The sequence below is a fragment of the Hylobates moloch genome, unplaced genomic scaffold (genome assembly GCF_009828535.3).
Source record: "Hylobates moloch isolate HMO894 unplaced genomic scaffold, HMol_V3 SCAFFOLD_15, whole genome shotgun sequence".
Taxonomy (NCBI): Eukaryota; Metazoa; Chordata; class Mammalia; order Primates; family Hylobatidae; genus Hylobates; species Hylobates moloch.
Genome location: NW_026652290.1, coordinates 56,637,642 through 56,650,885, shown reverse-complemented (window position 1 = coordinate 56,650,885; position 13,244 = coordinate 56,637,642).

Genomic DNA, 13,244 nt, shown 5'->3' with positions numbered 1-13,244 from the left:
TATGCCCCTCACTCAAATTATTTCTTCTGAGGAGGCAAGAATTGAGGTTGCTGCAGACCCATCCTTATGGATTTGCTGCTGCTAACAGTTCTCTGAAACAAAAACAGAAGGGTATGGGAGAAGGAAGGTTATGGGGAGGGGTCTGGGAAAAATACAATAAACAAGAGCAAGGATTTTTCTGCAGATTTAAGTTGGTGCCTTCTCCACTGATAAGAGTCTCCAGGGATTTTCAGTCATCCTCATTTCCTGGTTCAGAGAGGGAGACAACCTTACAAATGGAGGTTTCCTTTATATATGTAAATTTTCCTTACAAAAGGGTAACTTCTACTTTATTTTCAGAGCTTTCCCTGTGGCTGTAGTCTCTCAGAGTAATCCTTATGCCAAAGAGGCATATTTTGGTATAGCATATTCTCATTTTCTACAGTCATATTTTGGGGTGGCATATTCTGGTCTCCAACATAAGTTTCCAAATATGTTTCATTGGTTTCCTCTTCCTCAGCTCAGAATTCCCTGGCATTTATCCTATAATACATTCAAACATTTAGTTAAATGAAGGAACTATATACCCAGAAAATCTAACCAACCATCAGAACCCTACAAGAAGTAGAAATTGTATTCACAGCTTTCTGGTTAAAAATAAAATAAAATCTAGTATTACTGAAATGAATTCCCCACCTATAAAGCCATCTTACATAATTCAACAATAAGACAAATAACCAAATAACTTAATTGAAAATGGGCAAAGGATTTGAGCAGACATTTCTCCAAAGAGGCACAAACAGCCAATAGGCAAGTGAAATGATGAAATGATAAAATGATGCTTAACAACATCATTAGCCATTAGGGAAGTGCAAATCAAAATCACAATGAAATACCACTTCACATGTACTAGAATGGCTAGAATCCAAAAGACAGGTCGGAACCCTCATACATTGCTGGTGGGAATGTAAACTGATACAACTGCTTAGGGGCATATTTCCTCAGAATATTAAAGATAGAGTTACCATAGATGTTAGTCCATTCGCATTGCTATAAAGGAATACCTGAGGCTGGGTAATTTATAAAGAAAAGAGGTTTATTTGGCTCACGGTTCTGCTGATTGTACAAGCATGGCACCAGCATCTGCTCAGCTTCTGGTGAGGCCCAAGAAGCATTTGGTCATAGTGGAATGGAAGGGGGAGCCAACATGTCACATGGCAAGAGAGGGAGCAAGAGGGCAGGGATTGGGGGTGAGGTCCTAGACTCTTTAACAACCAGATCTCTCATGAGCTCATTACAGCAGGGAGGGCACCAAGCCACCCAAGAGGGATCCTCCTCCATGACCCAAACACCTCCCACCAGGCCCTAACTCCAACACTGGGGATCACATTTCAACATGAGATGTAGAGGGGACAAACATCCAAACCATATCACCATATAACCCAATAATTCTACTCCTAGGTATATTATCAAAAGAAATGAAAATATGCATGCAAATAGAAACTTACACATGAACGTTCACAGAAGCATTATTAATAATAACCAAAAAGTGGAAACAGCTCAAATACCCAAGAACTGATGAAAGATAAACAAAATATAGCTGGCCTTCCCTATGTAAAGGTTTCATATCCTCAGATTCATCCAAGCACAAATAAAAAATATTTGGAAGAAAATGGATGGCTGCATTTGTACGTTATATGTACAGATTTTTCTTCTTGTTATTATTCCCTAAACAGTACAGCGTAACAACTATTTATATTGTATTTACATTGTATTAGGCCTTATAAGTGATCTAGAGATGACTTGAAGTATACAGGAGGATATGCATATCTTATATGCAAATACTATGCCATTTTATATAAGGAACTCGAGCATCCTTGGATTTTGTTTTCCACGGGGCATTCCAGAACCATTCCCCCATGGATATCGAGAGACAGTTTCACTATCAAACATCCTAGACAGGCCATTCTCTCTAAAGGATAACTGATCAGGATAGAGGCAGTCTCATAGAATATGGTTCTATCATTTCAGTTACTTGCAGAACAGCAACACCTCCCGTTATTATCAACAAACACCCAAAGACTCAGGGCTACCCATACCCAGCAGGCAGTAGCAAAACCCTAACCGCCATAGGAACAGAACGCAGTCCTGCCCACAAGGCCACATCCTGCTGGGGAGTCTATTACATCCCCAAACTCAGGATGCCCTCCACTTGTGACATCCACCAAACCTCACACCCACCCCATCCCAGTCCTGTGCTAAGTGGAGTGGTCTTCATAGGCTGGGCTAGTCCTGTCCCATTTCTGCCAAGAGCATAATATCCTGTTGTTGATCTCAATTAGAGAACTCAATTTGAAATGGGATCCCTAGGTACAGTTACCAAACTCACTCTTTATTAAATACTTTCTGATACCAAAATATCTGGTCTTATACCTACCACTCCTGCTACAATCATGCAGCTGCCTGAAGCACAGCCAGATGGGAGGCATTCAATAAAGTTGCTAGCTTTCCCCCCATAATCCTGAGATTTACTGTGTTAATTTAAAGCCCTCAGACATCAGTGACACCATACCACCTTGGCCAATTTTTCCTCAAGGAGTCATATGGGTTTTGTAAAGAATTCACTGTTAGATCAATATTAGCTTTAAAGAAAAAGTTGCACCCTGAAGTCAAAGCAACTGCGTTGCTAAACTACACTATAATATTTCTGTGTTATGAGAAAATGCTTACAGGTAACAAGCATTATAGGTAGGAAGTTTATTTAAGTTCCTCCCACTCTCTCAGGAGAGCAGGAAATAAGAGACTTTGGATAGGTTTCTAAATTATTGTCAAAATATGTCTTTCCTACTATACACAACAATTATAAGTACATATTATAGGTATAGGGAGAAAAGGGACTCTTACAGTAACAGTGGAGAGAACACTGGACCAAAAGCCTGTAGGGCAGAGCTATCTAAAAGAACTTTCTTTGGTGATGAAAATGTTCTACATCTGTGCTCTCCAATATGGTAGCCACTAGCCACAGATGGCCACTGAGTACTTGAGATGTGGCTAGGGATAGTGAGGAGCTGATGTTTCCATTTTAATTAATTTAAATTTAAACAGCCACCTGTGGCTAATGACTGCCACAATGGGCAGTGCAGTGTGGCAAGGATGTGGCCTTGGGCAAATCGTTAAACCTCTCTGAATTTTCATTTCCACTTTGGATAACTTGAGAGTGAAAATAAGAAATGTTTATGGCTTTTTGGAGTTGTTTCACTCTGCAACCCATGAATAAATAAAACAGGTTCAGATCTTTGGCCAAATCTAGAATCCTTCTCTCTTACTTTCCCTCTCTTTCCTCTTTCACAACATATGTTAGTGGCCCACCATGGACCAGAGCCTCTTCTGGCATATAATCTAAGTACATAATCCCGAGCCAGCTGCCTGACCACAAGCACCACTCTTACTTTTCTACTAACACGGGGGGAAAAATTTAAACTTCTCTTATTCCACTTTGTTGAAAATAAACCCTGGCTGACCTAAACCATGAGCTTGATGTTATAATAAAGGCCATTTAACCTGCACGCTGACCAGAATTCTCTCTCCAGAGTGGGGTCACAGGGCAGAGTTGGTGGGGAGGGACTGCTGGCTCCACAGCCCCCATGTGACCGGCCCCCCACCATCAAGGCCCCACTCTGCAATCCTTAGTTAATTTCAGAGCAGCAGTAGGCTACCTCCTACAAGGTTTGAAGGGACCTGGGAAGATCAATTACAGAAATGATTAGCATGCAAATGGCACCAGCAGGCTACGGGCAAGAACTCTCTCTGTAAGGACTGCAGAGGCCAGCTTAGCTAGGAACAAATCATTCCGCTATAAACAGAAGAAAAATCATTAGCCTTTTTATCAATGGAAAACACTTTCTTCTACTATTTCAAGTGTGTTATTCTGAAATACTTTAATTAAGTGGTGAGAACTGGAGACTAAAAATATAACAATCAAGATGAAGAACAGAATCCCATTTTTTCCTAAAGACAGTGGATCCCCTACTCATGTCTTTTCTCTTATACTTTTTGAGTCCTTATACACATCAAAGATGTGGTCCTCAAACATCAGCCTACAGACAGGTGCCAGCTCATACTAATAGTCTTCCTGGTCCAGAGCACATTCTTAAAAATAAAAACACTGAATTAATTTTTCAAAAGACTAGGCTTATTCAAATTTTTAAAAATTGCTACTATATTTGTCCTAATTTTTGGTATTAGAAAGTCATTTCTTTCATGAAATAATTGTGATCCTAAATGGGAGTTCATTTTTTTCATCTTGTTTTTGGTTTTTGTAAACGCCCTTACTGGCAAAACTGAAAGTTAACAACTGCTGGCTTTGTCTTGTAGGAGACCAGAATATCCCCAAAATATGAAGGACTGTTGAGCTTAAGACAAGAAGTAGATGCAGGAAATCTCTGTTCTCCCTCTATGAGCCTAAAAGCAGTACATAGATTTACAAGAACAAAAAATATCCTGCCCATTTCTCTACCAGGGAAAACAAAGGTTACCACTGAAGACAGCTTTAGACCCTCATCAGCCTAGAGATGGTACAAGAGGAAATCTACAGTAACAAACTTTACTAATCAGCCTTTATCTGCCATTCATTTGCCTTTTTCCAAGTCGCCACCTGTAGAGATTCGAAGTTCTTTTCCTTTGGCTTGTTATTTCTCTAAAAATTTACTATTCTAGCTATTCAGGAGGCTGAGACAGGAGGATCAGTTGAACCGAGAAATTTGAGGCTGCAGTGAGCTAGGATTGCATCACAGAACTCCAGCCTAAGCCACAGAGTGGGACCCTCTCTAGAAAAAAAAAAAAATTGTTTACTATTCTTTGTTGAAGATGCTATATAAGCTGGAATTCAAAGCCACTTATCTGGCAACTACTGATTTTCTGAATGTCTCCCATGTATATATGAAATATACACGCTAATAAACTTGTTTTTCTCTTGTTAATCTATTATAGCAGGAGTTCATTCCAACAGAGAACTGTAGGGGAGGGAAACCTTCCTTGCTACCATCTGAGGGTTTGATAATTGAGTCTACTAAATAAACTGGCAGTAGACAGATTAACAGGAGAAAAGGTATACAGATTTATTACATGCACAGGGCATCACATGAAAGAAAAGTGAATACCCCAAAACTCAATAAGTGAGATCTAGAAGCTTATATACCGTCTTCATAGGGATGAGGATGTGGGTGGTATAGGCAACTTAGGAAACAGCAAATGAATTCTGGAAAAAGTGAATAGGTGATAGCTTGTGACAAAGTCAACCTGGGCTGGTACTGACCCCCAGTCTCTTCTGTGAGATCAGCCAATCATCCCTGATCGATGAGATTCCCAGGGAGGGAATTCATGACAGTTGAGTTCCTCTTGGAGGATCCTCTTTAGGCAGACAAGGGGAACTTAGAGAAAGCCTCTGCTGCATCTGCTTTCCCCACGTGCCTCAGCTGAGTGTAATCAGCATACCAAAGCATCATGTTTTGTGGGGGGGCATTTTCTGAACTCCTTCAGAACCTAACCTATGGGGATTATTATTATTTCCCTACAGTGTTATGTCTGTTTAGCTGAGTGATAACATTCCAATATCTGGGACCCCCTGGCTTAGATTTTAGCAGAGATACTCCAGCTCTCACCAGTGATGAGTAGGCTGTGGTCATAGGAGGACAAAGAATGGAGCACCCTAGAAAACTCTATTTCTCTATTGTTCTCTTGGTGGAACAAATGCTCTGTCTAACCCCAGATATGGAAGAGAAAAACTTTCTGATTCCAGGCCTGATAACATCATGACCCCAATGATCTCTGCTTGGAACTTACCAGCTTTGGATTTAAAAAAAAAAAAAAAAAAAAAGTACCTTGACAAAACATTGGACTGAAAGAAAAGGTATAACATGGCAACTGCAATGAACTTTCTATTCATCTGTCTATTCTTGACACAGATCACACCCCTCCGGATGAGGGTGTCCCCAAGTGAGCATGGTCCTCACATCACCCTCATGGTTTTGAAAGGAATAAAGCAAGCCTCAATTTTGCTAACTTGAAGTATCAGAAGGAGTAGAGTATCATCTAGGAGAGGGACTGGTAACCAGCACTTTCAAGGAAAATGCTATCAGGATAATGTTTGTACCTTCAAGAAACAGAGAGTTTGCACGTAGCAAGAGAAAAATGTGAGTATGTGCATGTGCGGGTGAAGGGTGGATGGCGTAAGGCAAGATGGGTGCTAAGGAAGCTGTAGTCAAGTAAGGAAGCCCAGAGGACTCTGGATGATCACAAAGATGGGAGCTAAATGTTCCCAGATAAAGGCAAATCCAAGAGCAGTTCCCTAAGCAAGACCCACACAAAGGAATTATAGCCAACATATGCCGAGAGCTCGCTCTGTGCCAAGCACCCTGCTGAGCTCTTTGCATAGATTAACTCATTGAATGCTTAACAGCAACACTGTGAGACAAATGCTAGTACTAGCCACGTTCCATAAATGAGGAAACTAAGGTTCAGATAGGTTAAGTAATCTTCCTTAAGTCACGAAGCCAGTTGCTTGGAATCTGAACTCAAGTGTGGTATGATATCAGGGCCCTTGATGACAAAGACATCTTTGCTTCAAGAAATACAGGGGCAAGATCATTTCCAATGGATGATTGAGACAGATCGATTAGACCAGACCTTGAAAGACCAATTGGCCTTACCATATTAAGGCCAATTTTCTACCTGCCCTTTGGAGATGAAGTTAAAGTAGTATTTTTGGTATTTTCTTTTCTCAGAGTCACAGAAAGTTAGGACTACAAGGAACCTCAGAGACCATCTAACCCAGCTCCTTTATTTGACATCATGATATAGAATCTCAGGAAGGTGAAACGACTACAGCAAGGACCTATTACTGACAAGTCAGCAGTCACTACAGAGCTCAAGTTGACAGTCTGGGTGAAATGAGTGAATATATTGTTTGATATATAACAGGGCTCCAACAACGTTAAAAAGTATTATCACATTATCATTTCAGAGTCTAAGATAAACGAGCTTAGAACTATTCACTCAGGCAATGGAATAAAATAATTCTATAGACACAAGAAATTAAAAAAAAAATCTTCAAGCAACATAAGAGATGTGAATGTAGGCCAGGTGCAGTGGTTCACGCCTGTAATTCCAGGACTTTGGGAGGCCAAGGTAGGTGGATCACAAGGTCAGGAGTTCAAGACCAGCCTGGCCAACATGGTAAAAAAACCCATCTCTACTAAAAATACAAAAATTAGCCAGGCGTGGTAACACACACCTGTAATCCTAGCTACTCCAGAGGCTGAGGCAGTAGAATTCCTTGAACCTGGGAGGCAGAGGTTGCAGTGAGCCGAGATAGTCCCACTGCACTCCAGCCTGGGCAACAGAGCAAGACTCCATCTTGGAAAAAATAAATTTAAAATATACAAAATAAACAGGATGTGAATGTAAAGTTATGAGGTGCTGCATGGTTAATAGTCTCATTACAGTATGACCACTCATCTTACTTCTCAACACATATAACTAAGTCAATAATAAATTTGGTTTAAGAATTTGAGTTTATGATGGCACATGCTTAGGTAAACTATATGGCTATAATCCTTGTCAGACAGGGATGAAACATATAGCTCCAGCATATTTTATCAGCAATTATATATGACTTCGAATTTTCTTGACTAAAAGTCAGTAACCAGATATTGTTACCTATGGCTCAGATAATTTCATACTCTTTTTCTCCTCCTTGAGAATTCTTGTCCTAAAATTCGTCATAAAAGTTAGGAAAGATAAGCCACTGGATATTTTTGCAAACCTTTGTCTTCGCATGGATCTCTATAGCTCTAGCTAATTTCTCACAAGATCAATGGTCTCTAACATGACTAATAGAACTTAACAGTTACACAGAGTGCTGCCTCATTCTGCTAATTTACATTCAGTCTCCAAAAAAGGCATATTCCCACTGCAAAACTACAGTAATTCTTTGGATTGTAACAATAAATTCTGAGATGACAAGAAGTGGCTAAAGGAATAAGACCCTGTAGTCTAAAAAGATTGTGCTAATTTTCCCAAATACATAGGTTCTCTTTGTATAATTGAAGAATTAGAGTGCTAGAGGTATCTTGAACTAAATAGTAAATTTATAAGGTAAGATAATTGATGTGGTTTGAATGTGTCCCCAAAAGTTAATGTACTAAAAACTTGGTTGCCATTGTAACATATTAAGAGGTAGGGCCTTTGGAAGGTGATTGGGCCATGAGGGCACCACCTTCAAAAAGTGATTGATGCCCTTATTGCTAGAATGAGTTATCATAGGAGTGGGGCTCCTAATAAAAGGATAAGTTCAATCCCTATTTCACTCTCTGTCTCACGTACTTGTTTCCTTGTTTGCCTTCTGCCAAGGGCTCTCACCAGATACTGAGGCTATGCCCTTGGACTTCCCAGCCTCCAGAACCATGAGCCAAATAAATTTTTGTTTTTTTATACATTACCCAACCTGTGGTATTATGCCATTATAGTAGCAGGAAACTGACTAAGACAGAAAATTGGTACTGAGGAGTAGAGCTGTTGCTAAAACAAATACCTGAAAATGTGGAAGCATCTTTGAAACTGGGTAATGGGTAGGGACTGGAAGAATTTGGAGGAGCAGGCTAGAAAAAAACTAGATTGCCATGAATGGAGTATTATGGGTGATTCTGGTGAGGGCTCAGAAGAAAAGAGCTATAGGGAAAGTCTGAATTTTCTTAGGGATTACTTAAGTGGTCATGATCAGAATGCTGGTGGAAATATGGATAGTAAACATCATTTCTATGAGATCCCAGACAAAAATGAGAAACAAGGCCTTGGAAACTGAAGTAAAGGCCATCCTCATTATACAGTTGCAAAGAACTTGCCTGAATTGTGTCCCTGTCTGAGGGCTTTATGGTATGCAGAACTTAAGAGCAGTGAGCTAGGATATCTGGTGGAAGCAATATCTAAGCAACAAAACATTCAGGCTTTTGCGTGGCTACTCTTAACTGCATATGGTCAGATAAATGACTTAAACATGGAATTTACAATTAAAAGAGAAGCAGAACAAAAAGATTTGGAAAATCCACAGCCTGGCCATGTAGAGTGAAAAGGGGTCTTTAGGAGAGCAAACCAAGGATACGGTCAAGTGACCATTTGCTAAAGAGATTACCATAGATAGAAGATACTATTCATCAATATAATGGGAGAAAGACCCCAAAGGCTGGTCAGAGATCTTAGAGGCTGTACCTCCCATTGCAGGCCTGGAGGCACAGGAGGGAAGAATGCTTTCCAGGAAGGGCCTGTGCCTTTCAAGGGCTCACTACCCAGAGCCACCTCAGGACTGAGCTCCCCACATCTTGTTGCAGCACTCTCTGGCTGATCCAACTGTTGCTCGAGTGGGCCCAGGTATGGCTTGACCTGACTCTGGAAGGTACAAGCTGTAGGCCTTGGCAGCATCCATGTGGTGTTAATTCTGCAGGTGTGCAGAAAACAAGAGCTGTGGGGGCATGGCTACCTCCCTCCAGATTTCAAAAGATGCCACAGACTGCCTAGAAGCCCAGGCAAAAACCTGCCACAGAGACACAGCCAATACAGAGAGTCTCTACTAATGCATTGCCTACCGATACCATGGGAGTTGGGCAGTTTCCAAGAGCACAGAACTGCAGAGCCACCAGCATACAACTCCAGCCTGGAAAAGCTGCAAGTATGAGACTCCAACTCTTGAGAGCTGCTGCGTGGGATGAGCCCAGTAAAGCCACAGGGGCAAGGCTGCCTGGGAGAACTCGGGAGCCCAACCGTACTCCAGTGTATCTAGGAGATGGAACACGGGGTCAAAGGAGTTTATTCTCCAGCTTTAAGACTTAATCGTGTTTTCTCTGTTGGGTTTTGAACTTACCTGGAACCAGCTACCCATTTTTTTCTTGCCTTTTTCTCCCTTTTGGCACTGGAATGTCCATCCTATGTCTGTCCCACCATTGTATTTTGGAAGTAGATAACTTGTTTAATTTCACAGGCTATCAGTGAAAGCAATTTGCCTCAGGATAAATCACACCTTGAGACTCACTCTTACTGATTTAGATGAGACTCTGGGTTTTTTTTTGAGGGGGGTTGCTTTTTTTAAGAGACAAGTTCCTGCTATGTTGCACAGGCTGATTTCTAATTCTGGGGTTCAAGTGATCCTCCAACCTCAGCTTCCTGAGTAGCTGGGATTGCAAGGACACATCATCATGCCTGGCTTGACTTTGGAGATTTGAGTTGATGCTGGGACAAGTTAAGACTTTGGGTCTATTCGGATGGAATGACGGATTTTGTATGTGAGAAAAACATAAGCTTTGGGGAGCCAGGGATGAAATGTTATAGTTTTGATGTGTCCCTCAAAAGTTCAGGTGTTGGAATCCTGGCTGTCATTGTAATAGTATTAAGAATTGAGGCCATTTTTTTTGTTCCATATGAAGTTTAAAGTAGTTTTTTCTAATTCTGTGAAGAAAGTCAGTAGTAGCTTGATGGGGATAGCAATGAATCTATAAATTACCTTGAGCAATAAGGCCATTTTCACAATATTGATTCTTCCTATCCATGAGCATGGAATGTTTTTCCATTTGTTTGTGTCCTCTCTTATTTCCTTGAGCAGTGGTTTGTAGTTCTCCCTGAAGAGGTCCTTCACATCCCTTGTAAGTTGTAGGTATTTTAGTCTCTTAGTAGCAATTGTGAATGGGAGTTCACTCATGATTTGGCTCTCTGTCTGTTATTGGTGTATAAGAATGCTTGTGATTTTTGCACATTGATTTTGTAACCTGAGACTTTGCTGAAGTTGCTTATCAGCTTAAGGAGATTTTGGGCTGAGAAGATGGGGTTTTCTAAATATACAATCATGTCATCTGCAAAGAGAGACAATTTGACTTCCTCTCTTCCTATTTGGATACTCTTTATTGCTTTCTCTTGCCTGATTGCCCTGGCCAGAACTTCCAATACTATGTTGAATAGGAGTGGTGAGAGAGGTCATCCTTGTCTTTGCTGGTTTTCAACGGGAATGCTTCCAGTTTTTGCCCATTCAGTATGATATTGGCTGTGGGTTTGTCATAAATAGCTCTTATTATGTTGAGACACATTCCACTGATACCTAGTTTATTGAGAGTTTTTAGCATAGCCAAGACAATCCTGGGCAAGAAGAACAAAGCTGGAGGCATCAGGCTACCTGACTTCAAACTTTACTACAAGGCTACAGTAAACAAAACAGCATGGTACTGGTACCAAAACAGATATATAGACCAATGGAACAGAATGGAGGCCTCAGAAATAACACCACACATCTACCACCATTTGATCTTTGACAAACCTGACACACACAAGCAATGGGGAAAAGATTCCCTATTTAATAAACGGTGTTGGGAAAACTGGCTAGCCATATGCAGAAAACTGAAACTGGACCCCTTCCTTACACCTTATACAAAAATCAACTCAAGATGGATCAAAGACTTAAACGTGAGACCTAGGACCATAAAAATCATAGAAGAAAACCTGGGCATACCATTCAGGACATAGGCACGGGCAAAGACTTCATAATTAAAACACCAAAAGCAATGGCAACAAAAGCCAAAATTGACAATGGGATCTAATTAAACTAAAGAGCTCTGCACAGCAAAAGAAACTATCATCAGTGCGAACAGGCAACCTACAGAATGGGAGAAAATTTTTCAATCTATCCATCTGACAAAGGGCTAATATCCAGAATCTACAAAAAACTTAAACAAATTCACAAGAAAAAAAGCTAACAATCCCATCAAAAAATGGGCAAAGTATATGAACAGACACTTCTCAAAAGAAGACATTTATGCAGCCAACAGACATATTGAAAAAAAATGCTCATCATCACTGGTCATTAGAGAAATGCAAATCAAAACCACAATGAGATACCATCTCACATCCGTTAGAATGGCGATCATTAAAAAGTCAGGAAACAACAGATTCTGGAGAGGTTGTGGAGAAATAGGAACACTTTTACACTGTTGGTGGGAGTGTAAAGTAGTTCAACCATTGTGGAAGACAGTGTGGTGATTCCTCAAGGATCTAGAACTACAAATACTATTTGACACAGCAATCCCATCACTGGGCATATACCCAAAGGATTATAAATCATTCTACGATAAAGACACATGCACATGTATGTTTATTGTGGCACTATTCACAATAGCAAAGACTTGGAATCAACCCATATGTCCATCAGTGATAGACTGGATAAAGAAAATGTAGGACATATATACCATGGAATACTATGCAGCCATAAAAAGGATGAGTTCATGTCCTTTGCAGGGACATGGATGAAGCTGGAAACAATCATTCTCAGCAAACTATCACAAGATCAGAAAACCAAACATTGCATGTTCTCACTCATAAGTGGGAGTTGAACAATGAGAACACACAGACACAGGGAGGGGAACATCACACATCGGGGCCTGTGGGGTTGGGGGGCTAGGGGAGGCATAACATTAGGAGAAATACCTAATGTAGGTGACGGGTTGATGGGTGCAGCAAACCACCATGGCACGTGTATAGCTATGTAACAAAACTGCACGTTCTGCACATGTAACCCAGAACTTAGAGTATAATTAAAATAATAAATTAAATTAAAAAAAAAAAAAGAATTGAGGCCAGGCCGGCTTCCTTCCAAGGGTCTCAGGTTTTCTGAATTATTCCTGCAGCACTTTGGGAGGCCAAGGCGGGTGGATCATTTGAGGTCAGGAGTTCAAGACCAGCCTTGCCAGCATAGTGAAACCCTGTCTCTAGTAAAAATACAAAAAATAGCCAGGCATGGTGGCACGTGCCTGTAAACCCAGCTACTCAGGAAGCTGAAGCAGGAGAATCACTTGAGCCTGGGAGGCAGAGGCTGCGGTGAGCCAAGATTGCACCACTGCACTCCAGCCTGGGTGACAGAGTAAGACCCTGTCTCAAAAAAAAAAAAAAAAAAGAATTGAGGCCTTTGGGAGGTGATTAGGCCATGAGGGCTCCACCATAAAAAGGAGCTGATGCCATTATCATAGGAGTGGCTTAGTTATTGAGGGAGTGGTCTCCTGATACGAGGATAAGTTTGGTCCAGTTTCTCCCCATCTTGTGTGCCACTTCTGCTTTTCATTTTCCACCATGGGATAACCCTCACCAGATGCCGGTGCCATACTCTTGGACGTCCCAGCTTCCAGAACCATGAACCAAATTTATTGTTTATAAGTTACCCTGCCTGTGGTATTCTGTTA